This window comes from Meles meles, chromosome 4, assembly GCF_922984935.1.
Source record: "Meles meles chromosome 4, mMelMel3.1 paternal haplotype, whole genome shotgun sequence".
Lineage (NCBI taxonomy): Eukaryota > Metazoa > Chordata > Mammalia > Carnivora > Mustelidae > Meles > Meles meles.
Genome location: NC_060069.1, coordinates 441134 through 448386, shown reverse-complemented (window position 1 = coordinate 448386; position 7253 = coordinate 441134).

Genomic DNA, 7253 nt, shown 5'->3' with positions numbered 1-7253 from the left:
TGCTCCATTTCTTTGAAAAAAATGGATGGAATTTTGATAGGGATTGCATTAAATGTGTAGATTGCTTTAGGTAGCATAGACATTTTCACAATATTTATTCTTCCAATCCAGGAGCATGGAACTTTTTCCCATTTCTTTGTGTCTTCCTCAATTTCTTTCATGAGTACTTTAGAGTTTTCTGCATATAGATTCTTAGCCTCTTTGGTTAGGTTTATTCCTATGTATCTTATAGTTTTGGGTGCAATTGTAAATGGGATTGACTCCTTTAATTTCTCTTTTTCTGTCTTGTTGTTGGTGTACAGAAATGTAACTGATTTTTGTGCATTGATGTTATATCCTGAAACATTACTGAATTCCTGTACAAGTCCTAGCAGTTTTGGAGTGGAGTCTTTTGGGTTTTCCACATATAGTATCATATCATCTGCGAAGAGTGATAGTTTGACTTCTTCTTTGCCGATTTGGATGCCTTTAGTTTCTTTTTGTTGTCTGATTGCTGAGGCTAGGACTTCTAGTAGTATGTTGAATAGCAGTGGTGATAGTGGACATCCCTGCCATGTTCCTGACCTTAGCGGAAAAGCTTTTAGTTTTTCTCCATTGAGAATGATAATTGCGGTGGGTTTTTCATAGATGGCTTTGATAATATTAAGGTATGTGCCCTCTATTCATACACTTTGAAGAGTTTTGATCAGGAAGGGATGCTGTACTTTGTCAAATGCTTTTTCAGCATCTATGGAGAGTATCATATGGTTCTTGTTCTTTCTTTTATTAATGTGTTCTATCACATTGATTGATTTGTGGATGTTGAACCAACCTTGCAGCCCTGGAATAAATCCCACTTGGTCGTGGTGAATAATCCTTTTAATGTACTGTTGAATCCTATTGGCTAGTATTTTGGTGAGAATTTTTGCATCTGTGTTCATCAAGGATATTGGTCTGTAGTTCTCTTTTTTGGTGGGATCCTTGTCTGGTTTTGGGATCAAGGTGATTCTGGCCTCATAAAATGAGTTTGGAAGTTTTCCTTCCATTTCTATTTTTTGGAACCGTTTCAGGAGAATAGGAATTAGTTCTTCTTTAAATGTTTGGTAGAATGCCCCTGGGAAGCCGTCTGGCCCTGGGCTTTTGTTTGTTTGGAGATTTTGGATGACTGTTTCAATCTCCTTACTGGTTATGGGCCTGTTCAGGTTTTCTATTTCTTCCTGGTTCAGTTGTGGTAGTTTATATGTCTCTAGGAATGCATCCATTTCTTCCAGATTGTCTAATTTGTTGGCATAGAGTTGTTCATAGTATGTTCTTATAATTGTCTGTATTTCTTTGGTGGTAGTTGTGATCTCTCCTCTTTCATTCATGATTTTATTTATTTGGGTTCTTTCTCTTTTCTTTTTGATGAGTCTGGCCAGGGGTTTATCAATCTTATTGATTCTTTCAAAGAACCAGCTCCTAGTTTCATTGATTTGTTCTATTTTTTTTTTTTTTTTTGGTTTCTATTTCATTGATTTCTTCTCTGATCTTTATGATTTCTCTTCTCCTTCTGGGTTTAGGGTTTCTTTCTTGTTCTTTCTCCAGCTCCTTTAGGTGTAGGGTTAGGTTGTGTACTTGAGACCTTTCTTGTTTCTTGAGAAAGGCTTGTACCGCTATATATTTTCCTCTCAGGACTGCCTTTGCTGTGTCCCACAAATTTTGAATCGTTGTGTTTTCATTATCATTTGTTTCCATGAATTTTTTCAATTCTTCTTTAATTTCCTGGTTGACCCATTCATTCTTTAGAAGGATGCTGTTTATTCTCCATGTATTTGGGTTCTTTCCAGCTTTCCTCTTGTGATTGAGTTCTACCTTCAGAGCATTGTGGTCTGAAAATATGCAGGGAATGATCCTAATCTTTTGATACCGGTTGAGACCTGATTTGTGACCCAGGATGTGATCTATTCTGGAGAATGTTCCATGTGCACTAGAGAAGAATGTGTATTCTGTTGCTTTGAGATGAAATGTTCTGAATATATCTGTGATATCCATCTGGTGAAGTGTGTCATTTAAGGCCTTGATTTCCTTGTTGATCTTTTGCTTGGGTGATATGTCCATTTCAGTGAGGGGAGTGTTAAAGTCCCCTACTATTATTGTATTATTATTGATGTGTTTCTTTGATTTTGTTATTAATTGGTTGATAGAGTTGGCTGCTCCCACGTTAAGGGCATAGATATTTAAAATTGTTAGATCTTCTTGTTGGACAGACTCTTTGAGTAGGATATAGTGTCCTTCCTCATCTCTTATTATAGTCTTTGGCTTAAAATCTAATTGATCTGATATAAGGATTGCCACCCCAGCTTTCTTCTGATGCCCAGTAGCATGGTAAATTGTTTTCCACCCCCTCACTTTAAATCTGGAGGTGTCTTCGAGCCTAAAATGATTTTCTTGTAGGCAACATACTGATTGGTTTTGTTTTTTTAATCCATTCTGAAACCCTGTGTCTTTTAATTGGGGCATTTAGCCCATTAACATTCAGGGTAACTATTGAGAGATATGAATTTATTGCCATTATTAGTCTGTAAGGTGACTGTGACTGTATATTGTCTCTGTACCTTTCTGATCTACTACTTTTAGACTCTCTCTTTGCTAAGAGGACCCCTTTCAATATTTCCTGTAGAGCTGGTTTGGTGTTTGCAAATTCTTTCAGTTTTTGTTTGTCCTGGAAGCTTTTGATCTCTCCTTCTATTTTCAATGATAGCCTAGCTGGATAGAGTATTCTTGGCTGCATGTTTTTCTCGTTGAGTGCTCTGAATATATCATGCCAGCTCTTCCTGGCCTGCCAGGTCTCTGTGGATAAGTCTGCTGCCAATCTAATATTTTTACCATGGTATGTTACAGACTTCTTTTCTCGGGCTGCTTTCAGGACTTTCTCTTTGTCACTAAGACTTGTAAATTTTACTATTAGGTGACGGGGTGTGGACCTATTCTTGTTGACTTTGAGGGGGGTTCTCTGCATCTCCTGGATTTTGATGCTTGCTCCCTTTGCCATATTAGGGAAATTCTGTCCAATAATTCTCTCCAATAGAACTTCTGCTCCCCTCTCTGTTTCTTCTTCTGGAATCCCAATTATTCTAATGTTGTTTCATCTTATGGTGTCACTTATCTCTCGAATTCTCCCCTCATGGTCCAGTAGCTGTTTGTCCCTCTTTTGTTCGGCTTCTTTATTCTCTGTCATTTGGTCTTCTATAGGATAGAGTATTCTTTTTTTTTTTTTTTTTTTTTTAATTTATTTGACAGAGAGAGATCACAAGCAGACAGAGAGGCAGGCAGAGAGAGAGAGAGAGGGAAGCAGGCTCCCTGCCGAGCAGAGAGCCCGACGCGGGACTCGATCCCAGGACCCCGAGATCATGACCCGAGCCGAAGGCAGCGGCTCAACCCACTGAGCCACCCAGGCGCCCAGGATAGAGTATTCTTGGCTGCATGTTTTTCTCATTTAGTGCTCTGAATATATCATGCCAGCACTTTCTGGCCTGCCAGGTCTCTGTGGATAAGTTTGCTGCCAATCTAATAATTTTACCATGGTATGTTACAGACTTCTTTTCCAGGGCTGCTTTCAGGATTTTCTCTTTGTCACTAAGACTTGTCAATTTTACTATTAGGTAACGGGGTGTGGACCTATTCTTGTTGACTTTGAGGGGGATTCTCTGCATCTCCTGGATTTTGATGCTTGCTCCCTTTGCCATATTAGGGAAATTCTCTCCAATAATTCTCTCCAATAGACCTTCTGCTCCCCTCTCTGTTTCTTCTTCTTCTGGAATCCCAATTATTCTAATGTTGTTTCATCTTATGGTGTCACTTATCTCTCGAATTCTCCCCTCGTGGTCCAGTAGCTGTTTGTCCCTCTTTTGCTCAGCTTCTTTATTCTCTGTCATTTGGTCTTCTATATCACTATTCTTTCTTCTGCCTCATTGATCCTAGCAGTGAGAGCCTCCATTTTTTATTGCACCTCATTAATAGCTTTTTTGATTTCAACTTGGTTAGATTTTAGTTCTTTCATTTCTCCAGAAAGGGCTTTTATATCTCCAGAGAGGGTTTCTCTAATATCTTCCATGCCTTTTTCGAGCCCGGCTAGAATGTTCAGAATCATCATTCTGAACTCTTGATCTGACATATTACCAATGTCTGTGTTGATTAGGTCCCTAGCCTTCGGTACTGCCTCTTGTTCTTTTGTTTGTGGTGTTTTTTTCCGCCTTGTCATTTTGTCCAGATAAGAGGATATGAAGGAGCAAATAAACTACTAAAAGGGTGGCAAAGACCCCAGAAAAATGCGCTGTAACCAAGTCAGAAGAGACCCCAAATTGTGGGGGGGGAGGAGAAAGGGGATAAAAAGAGGTTCAGAAAGAAAAAGAAAAAAATTTAAAAGATAAAACAAATAAAGAAAAAATATAAAAAAGAAAGAAAAAATATATATATTTCGATAAACTAGTCAAAAACGTTAAAAAAGAAAAGGGTAAAAGTTTTAAAAAATTTAGCAGAGGAAGAAAAAAGAAAGAAAAAAAATTGAAAAAAGAAAAAAAATTGAATTAACCGCAAGACTAAAGAATCATGGGGAGAAAACCACGAGTTCCGTGCTTTGCTTTCTCCTCCTCTGGAATTCTGCGGCTGTCTTAGGAATTGAACCTGCTTACCATGATAGATGAACTTCGTCCTGGCTGGATATTTTGTTGATCTTCTGGGGGATGGGCCTGTTGTAGTGACTCTCAAGTGTCTTTGACCGAGGCGTAATTGCACCGCCTACGGGGCGCCGGATTAAGTAATCAGCTCGGGTTCGCTTTGGGAGCTTCTGTTCCCTGAATGCTTTCCATAGAGTTCCGGAGGATGGGAATGAAAATGGCGGCCTCCTAGTCTCCGGCCCGGAGGAGCCGAGAGCCCGGGGCCCCACTCCTCAGTGTGCTCCCAGAGGACAGCACCCAATCACTCCCGTATCCCCAGCCTCTAGCCGCGCTCCGAGCTCACCCAGCCCGCGACCATTTCAAGGTAACCCCGAGCTGAGAGTTCAGTCCTGGGCTCTGCTCTGTAGCTGGCTTCTCCATTCTAATACCTGCGAGCTCAGTGACACTCCGACACCCCCGATTCTTCTGTGACCCTGCGGGACCTGGGGCCATGCAGACCCCGCGTGGGCTTCACCCCAGCTTAGCCTCTGGATCAATGTCCCTCAGTGGAACAGACTTTGAAAAGTCCTGATTTAGACCTCCGTTGCTCTGCCGCTTGCCGGGAGCCGGCCCCTCCCCCGCGGTCTATCTTCCCGTCGTTTTAGATTCACTTCTCTGCCAGTTCTACCTTTCAGAAAGTGGTTGATTTTTTGTTTCTAGAATTGCTGTTCTTCTTCTCTTCGATCTCCTGTTGGATTTGTAGGTGTTTGTTTAGATAAGATATAGAGCTGATCTCCTGCTACCTGATGTAGTCTCAGCCTGCTACTTCTCCGCCATCTTGACTCCACCTCCTGGATTTTTCCATTTTTTTGAGGGAGGCTTGTATGGCTCTGTATTTCCCCCTTAGGACTGCCTTTGCTCTATCCCATAGGTTTTAGACTGAAGTGTCTTCGTTCTCGTTGGTTTCCATGAATTGTTTAAGTTCTTCTTTGATCTCCTGGTTGATCCAAGCATTCTTAAGCAAGGTGGTCTTTAGCTTCCAGGTGTTTGAGTTCCTTCTGAACTTTTCCTTGTGATTGAGCTCCAGTTTCAAAGCATTGTGATCTGAGAATATGCAGGGAATAATCTTAGTCTTTTGGTATCAGTTGAGTCCTGATTTGTGACCGAGTATGTGGTCTATTCTGGAGAAGGTTCCATGTGCACTTGAGAAGAATGAGTCTTCTGTTGTTTTAGAGTGGAATGTTCTGTATATACCTATGAGGTCCATCTGGTCCAATGTGTCATTCAATTGATTTTCTGCTTTGATGATCTGTCTATTACTGAGAGAGGTGTGTTAAGATCTCCTAGTATTAATGTATTCATATCAATATGACTCTTTATCTTGATTAATAGTTTTCTTATGGAATTGGGTGCTCCCATATTGGGGGCGTAGATATTTACAATTGTTAGATCAACTTGGGGATAGTCCCTTTAAGAATTATGTAGTGTCCTTCTGCATCTCTGACTACAGTCTTTAGTTTAAAATCTAATTTATCTGATATGAGAATCGCTACCCCGGCCTTCTTTTGAATCCCATTGGCATGAAAGATGCTTCTCCATCCCTTCACTTTCAGTCTGGGTGTATCTTTAGGTCAAAATGGGTCTCTTGTAGACAACATATGGATGGCTCCTGTCGTTTTATCCAATCTGCAATCTCGTGTCATTTTATGGGTGCTTTTAGGCCATTCACATTGAGAGTGATTATTGATAGATACGTTTTTACTGACATCGTGTTACCGTTGAAGTCTTTCTTTCTGTAGATTGTCTCTATATTTCTGTTCAATGACATTTTTAGTATTTGTTTTCTTTTATAGACACCCCCCCCCTTAATATTTCTTGCAGTGTAGGCTTGGTGTTTACATAATCTTTTAAGCCTTGCCGGTCTTGGAAACTCTTTATTTCTCCATCCATTTTGAATGTCAGTCTTGCTGGATAAAGTATTCTTGGCTGCATGTTCTTCTCATTTGGTACCCTGAATATACCTTGCCAACCCTTTCTGGCTTTCTGGGTCTCTGTGGACAGGTCTGACGTTATTCTGATGGACTTTCCTCTGTAGGTAAGGAGACTCTTTCTCCTAGTGGCTTTCAAGAGATTGTATCTACAATTATGATTTCTCAGTTTTGCTATCAGGTGCCTTGTTGTTTTTTTAGAATCTATAATCTTGGGGGTAGACTGTTCTGTCTCTAGTATATGAACGCTGGTTCCATTCGCACGTTTGGGAAAATTTCCATGTAGAACTTGTTCCACTATATCTTCTAGACTTCTTTCTTTCTCCTCCCCTTCCGGGATTCCAATAAGTCTGACGCTGGAATGTTTCATGGCATCATTTATTTCCCTGATTCTGTTTTCATGGCTTTCATACTGTTTGTTCCAGGCTTCCTCCTGATCCTTTCTCTCTATCTGTTTGTCCTCCAGATCACTAATTCTATCTTCTGTCTCAGTTGCCCTAGCTTTTAGAGAATTTAGATTCGATTGGAACTCATTGAGAGCTTTGTGAACATCATCCCTGGTGGCTTTCAGTTCTTTCCTAACATTGTGTACATCATCCCTGGTGGCTTTCAGTTCTGCCCTAATCAAATCCGTTTGGTCATCCATGGCTTT